Genomic DNA, 13,194 nt, shown 5'->3' on the forward strand with positions numbered 1-13,194 from the left:
CATCTCTGCCCTCCTCTGACATCAGAAGAGAGCCTAGAATGAAGACAGCTTTGAAGATCTTTTATAACACACACAGGGTGGTCAAGGGGAAAAGAATCAGATACGACGCAATGAGACTAAGTACCTTCTTTAAAAGCAAGTGTATTTGTCAGCTTTGAATGCAAAGCAAACAGCATAGCATCTCAGTGGCCTAAAACAATAAGCACCTTTCACTCAGGGGCCTGGGTGTCATCTGGGGGCTCCTGTTCAGGCTGTGGGTCAAGGTCATATGTGCTCCACATCCCAGGGTTGAGGGGCAGTGGACACGTCAGCCAGACACTCCCAGAGGGTGGCTGGAAAGGTGACCACTGCCACGCCTGCTCATGTTCCGTGACCTCAACAGGTCACACGGCCAAGCCCAAGTTCCGTGGGTTGAAGGAAGAGCAGTGGTCTGCCCCAGCAGGTGGAAGTCCCCCCTTCCCTCCTGTCCTGTTCTCCATCTCACAGTCCTGGACTTCACAGCTGTCAAATCTACAACAGCAGAAAGAGTTAACACACATTTGCCAAAGGGATTTACTGAAATTACAAATCCAGAGACAGATGCAATTCTCCTCCTGAAGTCTCAGCATTTATAACTCCAAAGACGGGTGTAACATCCATGCCCTAAGGCATCTGGTTTTACAAGTCAAGAAGAGATCTGACACACATTTCCTCACCCCCTGTGCAGAGGTGTCACAGGGCTCCCTGACTCATGTTTTGGGGTCTTGTGTTGGCCACTTTTTCTAAGTTTTTATTCCATACTCCTTCCTTTCTCCCTGCCCCAGTCAGCCTACCAGTTCCTAAAAGTCAGAGGTCTTCACAGTCCTCAGAGTGAACCCAGAGGAGACCCAGAGAGCCGGCCCTGGAACAGCTGTGTGGGGACCCAGATGGGAAACCCGGCTCCCACATCAGCCCCCCGAGCTGCTCCTCTCCCACATCCTCTCCCAGTTTGCTGAGCAGTTAAGGGCCTGCAGCACAGGCCTGGAGGAGAGGGGCCCTGGCAGCCACCTTCCAGCTGACCTGCACACCAAGAACTGCCTTTTCTATCCCCGCCTCCAGAGACCCACGGACAGATCAGCCTAAGAAACTGCTAGGCAAAGTGAGCAGCAGTGTCTTCGGTTCCTCCAGTTATATTCTGCTGTGCCGAGTGTGAGATTTCTCCATCCCTTTTGAGTCCTTCCCTGAGTCAATTCTCAAGCAAAGCCTGACAACATTCGGGTTTTTTAAGCACCACAAAGACTTTTCGTTAAAACTCACTCTGGTTGTTCAGTGTAAAATAGTCTGTTACTTTTCTGTCCTCCCAAATTTGATTTTCAATTTTTCATACTTTTTAAGATGACTAACTATCCTGGTCAACCAAAGACTAGGGGTTTCCTGGGATGTGAGATTTTAGGGCTAAAACTGGATAGTCCCAGGCCAGTTGGGACAGCTGGTGACCCTGATACCTGTCCGCCCTGCTCGTCTTCTACTTTATGTCACAGCACAGTCAGGGAGCAGAGGAAACACGCCTTGGCTATAGCTGGGAGACCATGTGCGTTTCCTGAAGTAAGCCCCTCCACCACCAAACCCCTGTCCCTCATCAATCTTGCGAAGATCAGTATGACTAATGTCCCCCTCGCTAATCACGACTACCGCAGCCAATGTAACGGTCAACTTTAAGCTAAACCAATGCCAGAAGAGGTCCTGCTCTGAAGTCAGAGCAATAATCCAGATTTTAAGTTAACATCTCTGAGGGAGGAAATCTCCCATGGAAAAATACCATGGAAAAACCCACAACTTTGACCACAGAGATACATTCATTATGGCAAGACTATAATTACAACACTGCCCGTCAGGGTTTCCATTATAAATGGGGTCTAAATCTTGGTGGAACACAATTCTTTCCAGCTGGAGCAAACCACGGACAGGTTTCCAGCCCACTGGGGATTTGTCTGATTTGTTTACAAATTGGCAAGGCTATGGGTGGGGGAAGGAAAAGAGGGGAGAAGAATAAACAATATGGATTTTTGTTCTTAGTGTGTCCTTTAAACTGAAACTAAAAGACACAGACCAACAAAAAAATAACTCATTGAGGTCAATTAGGGATGTCATCAAGATCTGAGAATTTTGGATTTAAAGACACATTTTGTCTTTTACTTTAAAAGAAGGAACACTCGATAAATGAATACAGATTTGCTTTTTTTTTTCTTATACGTGAAATTTGATCAACCATGGAAGAGATGAGCTTTGGCTCACCGTGCCCTTGAGGGAAGCAGTGTGATGGGAGACTGGGTGGGACTAGACCTGGGTCCTCCTCTGGCTCTGTTTCCGGCTACTCTCTGATCACTTCTTTCTGACCTCAGGTTCCTCTTCTGTGAATCAGGGATACTGTTAGTCAGTCTGGCTAGTTTATAGAGTTACTTGTGTATGACCACAAGGCAATGGAGATGAACTGTGTTACCCAAGGGGCAGAGTTCTTCTGTTTGCTCGTCCCAGCCGCCCCCCAAAGAGGGTGGAGTCTGAGAGTCACTCCATGCAGTTGGGGGGCTGCTGTTCCCAAGGCCATGGAATAAGGGAGACACCACCACCCCTGGGATACTGACTTACCTCAGAGCAAGTGCATCCTGGATCCTGATGGGGGTTCAAGCTTGTTTTTACTAAAAAGTTTTACAGTAATTGCTCCAAAGCCATAAACTCACTTCGGGGCATCTTGCCACAGTCTTGTGACCTTGTAAGGCATAAGGAGCAAAAACCTCCTCCATGGAGTCCAGCAGGGAGAGGGGGTGAGGGCAGAGACCCTTCTCAGGCCTTGCAAGCTCACAGGGTGATGGTCAGGACCTACGATAAAATGGCCCTTATGAAACGACTAACAAACCAAACAGGAATTACAAAAATGTTAGGTCCCAGCCTTCCCCTCTTATAACCCCAGAACTTCTAGGAATGCTGGAGGGAACGAGATTGATTCTGGTTGCCGATCACGTGTTTGCTTTAAGTGACAGCTGTTGCAAAACAAATGATAGAAAGTTTTCCTTAGATATTCAGACCCCACTTTCCTTTCTCAAACGTCTAAAGAATTTGGAGGTCAATATTTTTCCCCAGCAGTCAGGAAGTAATGTGATTAATCTGAGTAATGGAGCTAGGTGGACAAAGGTCCAAGCTGCATTTTGTAAGGTTACAAAAACTTTCAGGATTTTGAGTCATTTATTTTAAATAACATCAGCTAAAAGCTTAATCTGGCCTAGTTTTGACTTGGGTTTGAAATACATGGCCAACCGCCTTCTTTTCTCACTTAATTGATGACAAAGTTTAGCCATAATTCTAAGTTGCAAAAAGCCCATTCTTAGTAGAGCTCCACATCCCACGGACATTTTAAGGCATTAAGTGTCTGAAGATCTTGCTGACTTTTGCAATGAAGACGTGCTGTGGGGGCTATTTCCATAGGTGTATGTTGTGGTGTTAAGCATACTTCACATCGTGTTTTGTTCTCAGAGCGAACGGGGCAGCAGATGGAGGACTCAAGCTGCACACTGGCTCCGCGCACAGGCAGGGCTGCGTGAACTCAGTAGGTGGCGCCCTCGCCCCTCCATCCACCCACGTCCCAGCCAGGAGCACCCCTTCTAGTTAATGCTCCATCTCTCATCCCTTGAAGTGTAAGTTTAGTGGGTCGAGTTTTCATTTGTTGCTTTCAGCTATGCACATCAATGCCCCACATGGACGGTACCACCAACTCTGAGAGTCTATGCAGGCAGGATCTTTGCATTTTTCCAGCTAGCTGACAGTCTGCCCTTGTGAGGCATGTACCTAAGGGTTTATTGGGATAAACTAGGTGTTAAGCGCAGAGCTTAACTCCTTCCCATAGAAGGAGTACCATGAAGGTCCACTATCAATAGCAAGCGCCCTTATATTTGAAGTCAGCATTTATGAAATGTCTTATTCATGAAGCTCGTTCATGGGACAGACGCACACAATTCCTGCATGCCCGCATTGTACATATTGCACCAAAGGGCGATTTTATTATGGAGACCCATGAGTCAGGCTGCCATTGCTACTGTCATTAAGGAAAAAAAAAAGCCATTTCTGTATCTTTTCAGGGACAGTGAATTCGGAATGTGCCACCAGTTCCAAGGTGTCCCCAGCTCCCATGATCAGGCTAAATCCCATGGATCTAGAAAGGGCTTTTCACTTCTATGAGGCAAAAACTATACTTTTCTCAGACAACAGAATGCTATTCAGCACTAAAAAGAAATAAGCTACCAAGCCATGAAAAGACACAGAAGAGCCTTAAATGCATACGACAAAGGGACGCCAATCTGAAAAGACTACATACTGTGTGATTCCGACTCTGACATCTGGAAAAGACAAAAAAGTAAAAAGATTCGTGGTTGCCAGTGGTTGGGGGATGGAGAGAGGGATGAGTAAGTGGAACACAGGATTTTTAGGGCCGTGAAACTCCTCTGCATGATGCCATGGTGGTGAATACACGTCACTGTGCTGCTGTCCAAAGCCATAGAGTGGACAACACCGAGTGACCGGAGTGCCAACATGGACTCTGGGTGATGATGACATGTGCAGCGTCATCACCTGTAACAAGTGTACCACCTGGGGGGGATGCTGTAACAGAGGAGGCTGTGCATGTGAGTGTAGTATGTATATGACAAATCTCTACCTTTTTCTCAATTTTGCTGAGTCTAAAACTGCTCTTTAAAAGAAGTCTGCTTTTTAAGAATTTCTTAATTATTCTCTCTTCTCAGCCATGAACCAAAACCTATTTTTAGCTCTCAAAACGTTTAATCAAGCATCTGTGTGTGCCAGGCCCCCCCACCAAGTGCGGGACATAGGAGGTTCCACTCGTGAGTACTGGAGTCAGGGGAGGGCAGTTGCACAAAGAGCAGTGGGCTTGTCCACCTCACAGGCTGGCTCTGAGGGTCACATGGAGCCTGCCTGTGGATAGGTCAGCACCGTGTTTAAGCCAGTACAGGTGCTTTGCAAATGTTAGACCTGAACCTATGAGTTTGTTTAAAGTGGATCTTGGGTGAGTAGGGTAAGACCTGGCAAGGCTCCCAGGAGTCAGGCATCCCCCTCCAAGTCCAGTTTGGTGGTTAGTGGGTCAGCACTGCAGTCAGTCTACCTGGGTTCAAGTTGCCATTCCATCCCTTGTGAGGTGTGTGATCTTAGCAGCAACCTAACCTTTCCACGTGAAACTTCCCTCTCTCAAACGAGGGCAATAGGAATAGCCCATGTTACAGGATTGTGTGTAGAATCGAGTGGGGTCATACCCAGAAAGCTTTTAGCCAAGTATCTGGCACAGATTAAAAAGCACAAGGTTCGGGAAGATGACCTTTGCAGGTGGGGAGGTATGTAGGGAGAGCTGAGTAAGCCATGAACTCGTTATCTTCGTGACTACATTTAAATACACATCTTTTCTCTGAGACCTTGAAATTCCTCAAAATGTGCAATACCCACTTGGCAGCCTTTGTCTGCCCTGCACCCCCAGGAGGCACGCTCCAGGAGAGGGCGCCCCAGGAGGGAAAAGACCAGGATTCCATTCTGGGTCCCACAGCTCACTGTCAAACATTCAGACTTTCCTAAGCCAAAGGGGAAACTCCTACGAGGTCTTTTGGTCCAAAGGTAAAGGCCAGGAGCAGCTCACACAAGACTTTCTTTAGGGGAAAAAAAAATAAGACGAGTTTTTTCCTGGTTCATAGTTTTTGACATGCTTCTTCTTGTTTTTCTTCTTACTTGGGGGCAGCAGAAATGACACATGGCCTCCCCATAATCACGGGGCTCTCTCCAGTGGACCATGATATATTTACTGAGAAATTTTTAATAAATAAACCACAGCCATGAACCCATGTGCCCTTATAAACCAGCCGGTTCTCATGGGGAGAGTTCAGGAGTTTTTATGGAGCAATTCTATGTTCTCATGAGAATTTTATTAGAAATCAGAGACTTGAAATGCATCAAGCAGGAAATTTATGAGGTTACATGGGAACCGTCCTTTCATTTTGTCATTTTGGGTTAATTTACTTCTTCATAATGTGTTGACATACTTTATAAATCTCAGTCATGAATTCTGAATCTCTCAGCAAACTGAAGCCAGCTCATCGATTTCTTGAACTTTTCACTTCCCATTTTTATCCTTAAAACAAGATAGAAAATTATTGATTGCCTATATAAGAAAGTCCCAGTGTCTAAGTGGAACACATATTACTGGTCAAAAATGTGTCCAAGCAGGTCTTTCCAAATGCCAAGGAATAAACAGAGCTTAGAGAAAAACATTTTTATAACCTCATGCAATTCTTTATGTCTCTAACTTTTCCACTTAATGGTTTCTCCAAATAATTTTTTAATTATGTTTTGCAAAGTACCCAGTTAAAATTTCACTGACAAAAAAAACATACACACACAAAAACAAAAACCCCTTGTTTATTATCATGTAACCCAACTTGGAAAACAGCCCAAGCCCAGAATAGTTGTTTGTGCTGGTGAAGTGGGGAGGAAGTGTTCTAAACAAGACTTTCATCTGGGCCTGTTCCAGCATTTCATTAATTGTGTGTTAATGGTGTGAGGAAAGAAGCCAGGCCAGGACCGGCCTTGGCTGGAGTCGAGAGTGAGCAAGTGACACAGGAACTAGTCTTCTATTAAACAACTGACCTCTTTGCAGATATCTGAGCTTGATTCCTGGGTCAAGTCCCAAAATTAGGTAATTTCTTTTAATCTCTAAATTTAATTCTCAAGTTGTAACTGTGTTTTTCCAGCCAAATACTTGCTTCAGGAGCTGGAGCTGACTGAGCTGCCACCGTGGCAAGGTTGGTTTGTCTTAACCTTTTCTATTTGCTCATCAACCCAAAACTCCTAGGCACCCGCTTTAGAAAAAATATTCATAATGAAACAACACAAGAAGGCACCCTGGTGGCTGGCTTCAGATTTCCTGGTGCCAGAGAATGACAGGTGCTGCCCCCTCCCAGCTCAGCTCTTCTTTGGACTAATGGAACCTGGTCGTTCCTCCAAAATGCAAACTCAACAAGCACCGTCACCATCCACTAGTCTTTCTGGAGGGTTGCCTATACACCGGGCTCTGAGCTACTTTCTCTACACATTTACCACTGGAGACGACCCTCTAAGAGAAGGCCCCAGTCCTCTCCCCACTTCACAGCTAATGAGCCTGAGGCTCCCGTGGGTGAAGGAGCCTCTCTGTGACCACACGAGCAGACGAGCTCTCACTCACCCTGCCATGTCCAGACCCTTCAGGGCCACGGGCCACGTTCTGACTTAGGAGACACAATCTAATTTCAGAAATAAGGAACATGACAGCAAGGCCCATACCCAGATCCCAGTGACTGCCCAGGAAGACACTGTCACTATGTGGGAAGAAAGATGCTCCGATGGCAAATGAACACATGAAAGAAGATGCTCCACACATCCTACGCCATCAGGAAAATACAAATTTAAAACAGCAGGGAGATACCCCACACCCCTATGAAAACGACCAGATCTGGACACTGACATCACCAAATGCAGGTGAGGGTGTGGAGCAGTAGGAACACTCACTCACTGCTGGTGGGATGCAAAGTGGTGCAGCCAGTTTGGAAGACAGTTTGGTGCTTTTCTTACAAATGAAACATACTCCTATCACACAATCCAGCACTTATACTCTTAGGTATCTACCCAGAGCTGAAAACTTACGTTCACACAAAAATCTGCACACAGATGTTTATATCAACCTTATTCACAGTTGCCAAAACCTGGAAGCAACCAAGATGTCACTCAGTATGTGAATGGATAATTAAACCTAGTACACCCAGACAATGAAATATTAATCAATGATAAAAAGAAATGAGCTATCAAGCCACAAAAAGGCATGGAGGAACCTTTAATGCATATGACAAAGCAAAGGAAGCCAACCTGAAAAGGCTACATACTGTAGGAGTCCAACTATATGACATTCTAGAAAAGGCAAAACTACAGAGACAAGAAAAAATCGGCAGTCTTCAGAGGGTGGAGGGTGGGAAGGATGAATAGGTGAAACAGGATTTTTAAGGCAATGAAAATACTCTGTATGATGTTATAAAGGTGGACACATTCCATTATACATTTGTCCAAATCCATAGGATGTACAACACCAAGAGTGGACCTTAACTATAAACTATGGACTCTGGGTGATGATGATGTGTCACTGGAGGTTCACTGATTGAAACAAACGAACTGTCTGGTTCAGGAGGTGCTTGGTGGGAGGCTGTGTGTAGAGAGGTCAGGGGATACATGGGGAATCTCTGCACCTTCTACTCAAGTTTGCTGTGAACCTAAAACTGCTCTAAAAAAATAAAAGCTATTAAGAAGAACAAAAACAGTCCAAAACGCCCTGGACTTAGGGAATGTTTACCCCAGTGGCCTGAGAGCAGGTTCTTGGAGGGAGGGTTACACTATCTTAACAAGTATAAAAGCAAATCAAAACCGTGAATCCAGCTCATGCCTGTGAAGGACGCATCCTGTAGGGCAGAGTACTGGTAATAAGATGGAGACCGCAGGAAGGCTTCCTGGTGGAGGAGGCCTTGAAGGGCATGAGGGCTTGCCAGACCAGAAGGCAAAGGCAGGGCCTGGACCAGGGCCTCTCACGCAGCTGTGGTCTTTACCCTGGGATTTTACCTCCAGATTCTACCCCTTACCCGCCCTGGCCTCTTTTTTTTCTCAGAATTGTTAACAAATTGGTTTCCTCTACTCCAGGCAAGCTGTGTTTCGGTGGCAGGCCAAGGAAAGCACCCACTGAATACAAACCAGTCTCACAGAACATGCCCAGCAAATGCACAGGAAGCGCTCTGGCTTCAGCAAGCAGAGCAGACGGCCCCCCCTCCGTCCTTCCTCGGAGGCCTGAGGCCAGAGAGACAGGTACCTCGAGGGACCACACTCTCCACAGGCCTGTGAGGAAGGACAGACGGGCGGGCCCTGGCGGGCCTCCTCCCGGCTCAGTTGGGACGTTTCCAGCATCACACACCGAAGAAAGTCTTCCAGCCCTGGGAGAAAGTTCGGTCCCCTGGGAGAGGCTCCAGCGAGCACAGCCTCCCGGGGTGGGGACCGCAGCAGGGCCAGAGGAAAACATGAGGCGTCCAAGTGGCCCCGGCTGCGGCTCCCCCCTCCCCCGCAGCGCCACTCCGGGCTGGGATGGCGCTGCTCCGGCCCAGACAGGAGGCTCAGGCATCACACTCGGGATTCTGAACAGGCCCCTGCTGGTGCCCTCGCTGCGGCCGTGACAGTGTGGGCTGGGAAGGTGACCCCCTTTCCACCGTCTCCCGCTCTCACCCAGTTGCCCTGTCGGGGGTGATGAGGGCCCCGCTGCCTTCCTTTCCCTTCACCTCGAGAGTCCCCAGCATTTGGAAAGGCTCCGACTAAGCGCCACGCAAAGGCGTCGGGGCTGAGCGCCGTCCACTTTCCTCAGGCGAAGGTGCTGACTTCCCCCTGACGGCATGTTATCTCCCGACAGCTGTGACCCGCCCGCCGGCCCTCCTCACCTGGAAGGTGAGCTGAGAGCAGGACGCGGGTCAAAGCCGCCCCTGGAAGCCCTCAGCCCCGCCCGACCGAAAACAGCCCGATCTGCAGTCAGAGCAGAAACCGGCCAGAGCCCAGCGGGCGCGGAGGGAAAACCGCTTACCTCCCGAGACCTGTCCCTGCGCCGCCAGGAGCAGCGATGAGCTCCCAGAGCGGGGCTGAAGAACATCCGCCGCCGGTTCTCCGCGCCATGAGGGTGTCGCTGCACAGGCGACGGTGTCCAAGACAGGAGGGTCGGGGAAGAGCACAGCGCTGAGGTACGGACACAGCGGTTACCACCAAGATGGCGTGACTCACTCCCAGCAGGCCTTGCGGCCAAGAAGGCGGGAGATTCGACTCCCAGCAAGCCTTGCGGCCAAGAGGGTGGGTGATTTGACTCCCAGCAGGCCTTGCGGCCAAGAAGGCGGGAGATTCGACTCCCAGCAAGCCTTGCGGCCAAGAAGGCGGGAGATTCGACTCCCAGCAATCCTTGCGGCCAAGAGGGCGGGCGATTTGACTCCCAGCAGGCCTTGCAGCTGAAGAGGGCGGGAGATTCGGCTTCCGGGAGACCTGCTCTTCCCTCCGGTAATGTATTACCGTGGCAAGTGGGACGCCCACGGGCGCCGTGAGAGTTCAAAGGGGATCATAAAAGGCCCAGAAGTGGGTGGTGGCCCAGTTCCTGGGAATCTCGCCCCATCCCCAAAGTAGCCCTTATAATCCTCCCACTTGTTAGCCTAAAATTTGCCAAGTCTATAAAAACTAACCACCCGTACCTGGTGGCCGCACTCTGTCTGTTGGGTGCATATCTCTCTGAATAAATCTACCTTTACTCAACTGTGGCTCTCCCTTCAGTTCTTTCCTGCACAAAGCCAAGGACTCACACTTGGCGGGGCATATCCCAGGGATTCAACCAAGACCTGGGACACTGCCATCCTTTTGCCCCACATTTTTTTTTCCTGTGTCACGGCCTCTGCATCAGATGTGAGCCCTGGGCAGCCAGGGCCTCACCCGCCTTGTTCCCCACTGCACCCCAGGACTCCGGGCCGTGCCTGACACTAATACCCTAAGCCCTCAATATGCATGCATTGAATAAATGATTTTTCAATGTCTGCAATGAAAAAGCAAGGAGGCCACCTGGGCAGTAGCATTTTTTTAAAGCAGATTCTTCCAATGAGGCTTATTTGTGTCTGCAGGCATCACAGGTACCTGCTGCTAAGACTTAGATATCCTCTGTTCAGAGAGCTAGTCAGAGAAGAATTTTTTTCCTTTCCCTTCCCGCATATCCAAGTCAGTTCTTACCCAAAAAAAGAGAAAAAAAGCAATTCTAGGACATGTTCACTGCCTTCTAATAATAGAAACAATAACACTTTCTGCAATAATGTATAAAGAGGTTGTTTAAAATATCATCTTTGTAACACTTGGCAACTTTCAAGATACTTTCTCATCATGCCTTGGCCATCTCACAAAACGATGCTATTTTTATCTGAAAATGTACACAATATCTATAAACTCAGGGTGGAAAATAAATGCATCATTGAGCAGCAGGAACCTTGACCTCCATAAGGGGCAGGCAGATGTAAAGGGCAGTGTTTGGCTTGCAAGCCTAGAGGGTCTGCTGTGACCTTGGCCGGGTTCCCTGCCTCTAGCCTCAGTCTCCTCACCCAGGAAGTAGGACAAACACTAACACCTGTCTTGCAGGGAGGTTGTAAGTGGTTTTGAGTTCACACAAGGAAGGTGCCTACCAGGGTGTTTAGTGTGTTAAACTGGCAATAAATATTAGTTACCCAAAAAAGGAAGAAAGAAAGAAACAAAATTGAAATACTGTAGCAGTAAAGTTCCTCCTCGTGGTTAGATTCTTCCCCTCTCTAGACAGTCAGCCCTTAACTCTATTCCCAGGTCCCCCGCCCTCGCCGCAGGGCAGGCGCTCAGATTTGAGCCACCGTGAGCTCCCGTGGCTCCCTCGTACATGTCAGGAAAAGTCTCTCCATCTGGTTGGGTTTTAGCTCGTCTCTCCCCTCAGCCAGATGCCTGCTGCAAAGTACAGCTTCCGCGATGCGATGCTGCCCAGAGGTCCTGACACCCGCAGCCCCACCTGGTCAGCACCAAGACAGATGCAGGTGGATTTGCATAGTCAGCTCCCTAATCCACTAGTCTCACTCTCTCCAGGTGGGTAATTGTCTTTAGGGCTTCATCTCCCTCTGTGTCCCCAGATAAAAAGACCTCCTTGGGGACTGGGATCTGTGCCAAGTAAGCACACAAACAGGCCTTTGAATTCTCACAAAACTGTCGCGGTGCCTGCATTAAACACTTGGGTCAACTGCACAGGGGTGGGGGAGCGGTATATGGAAACCCTCTGTACCTTCCTCTCAATTTTGCTGTGAACCTAAAACTGCTCTAAAATATAAAACTGCTCTAAAATGCACCCCCATGTTCATTCTGGCATTATTTATAACAGCCAAGACATGGAAACAACCTAAGGATCAAAGGATGAATGGACAAAGAAAAGTATCTATCAGGAGGTGGGGGACGATGTAGCTCAATTAGTAGAGCACATGCCTACCATGCACGTGGTCCTGGGTTCAATCCCCAGTACCTCCATATACATATGTATTTTTTAAATAAAATATATATATATATTTATTTATAAATAATATATATATAAAATAAATAAATAGACCTAATGACCTCCCCCCAAAATATTTTAAAAATAAGAAAATTATCTATCTAGATTTATATACAGACAGTCCCCAACTTACAATGATTCTACTTAAAATTTTTCGACTTTATGATGGTGCAACAGTGATAGGCATGCAGCACAAATCGTACTTCATATTTTGAACTGTAGTCTTTGTCCAGCCTCATGATATGCTGCCCTGTCCTCACTTATGATGTTGGGCATCACCGCTTAGTCATTAAGAAAAATTATTTCCTCCTAATGACCGTAGCATCTGTGAGAATGAAGGAGTTAAGGCATCAGAATGAACTGTGGTTTTAAAAATCTGACTGGCAAGAATTCTAGTGGGGTTAGTCAAATCATAGTTTTCTTGGCTTTCGAGGGACCTGAGGTGACTCTTGTACAGACTCTGAAACCTGGAGAGAAGAGTGTGTGATGGAGTGAGAGATAAAGGATGGTGCCCACGTGTGCGTGTGAGAACACGTGAGTATGAGACAGCATGGGAGCCTGTGTGTGTGTATATGTGTTAGAGTATGTTTGAGTATATGTGTGTGTATGTTTGAGTGTGAGTGAGTGTGTGTGTGTGTGTGTGAGAGCATGCATGGTGGAGACAGTCTAACGAGCAGCCCAAAAATGACTGATCAGAAAGGACTGATTTATGAAGGAAGATGGTTCTGGCTAAATCTGCAGAATTTTACTAAATTGGGACCACGAGGGAAGGGCAGGTGATAACAGCCCACGAACACCTGATGGGCGCAGGGAGCAGGAGAGGCAGCTGTACCAGGAGCTGTAAGGAGGAGGAAGAGTATGTCGTCAAGGAGGAGGCGGTGGGCTGCACTGGGCAGAAAGCTTCTGGCCGGCATCACGCCCGCCAGTTGACCGCACTCTCCCGTCCAGTCAGATGTCCCGTGGACCCTGGGCTGCAGAGGAAGCCAGGGCTGGGGACCACGTGCTCCTCCCAGACTACCAGGGCTGAAGTGTTTTTGCTTCTCTCCATGAAG

The 13,194-nt window shown here is 47.9% G+C and overlaps 1 long non-coding RNA gene across 1 annotated transcript; it reads right to left on the minus strand.

The window, feature by feature from the left end:
* Positions 1-5,908: 5,908 nt before the first annotated feature.
* Positions 5,909-9,837, minus strand: LOC140689527 (uncharacterized). The gene is made up of 2 exons (XR_012064569.1): positions 9,644-9,837; positions 5,909-6,136 (listed from the first exon to the last, which is right to left on the minus strand). It is a non-coding gene; the product is annotated as an uncharacterized lncRNA (long non-coding RNA).
* Positions 9,838-13,194: the final 3,357 nt, after the last annotated feature.

The sequence above is a fragment of the Vicugna pacos genome, chromosome 26 (assembly GCF_048564905.1).
Source record: "Vicugna pacos chromosome 26, VicPac4, whole genome shotgun sequence".
NCBI lineage: Eukaryota > Metazoa > Chordata > Mammalia > Artiodactyla > Camelidae > Vicugna > Vicugna pacos.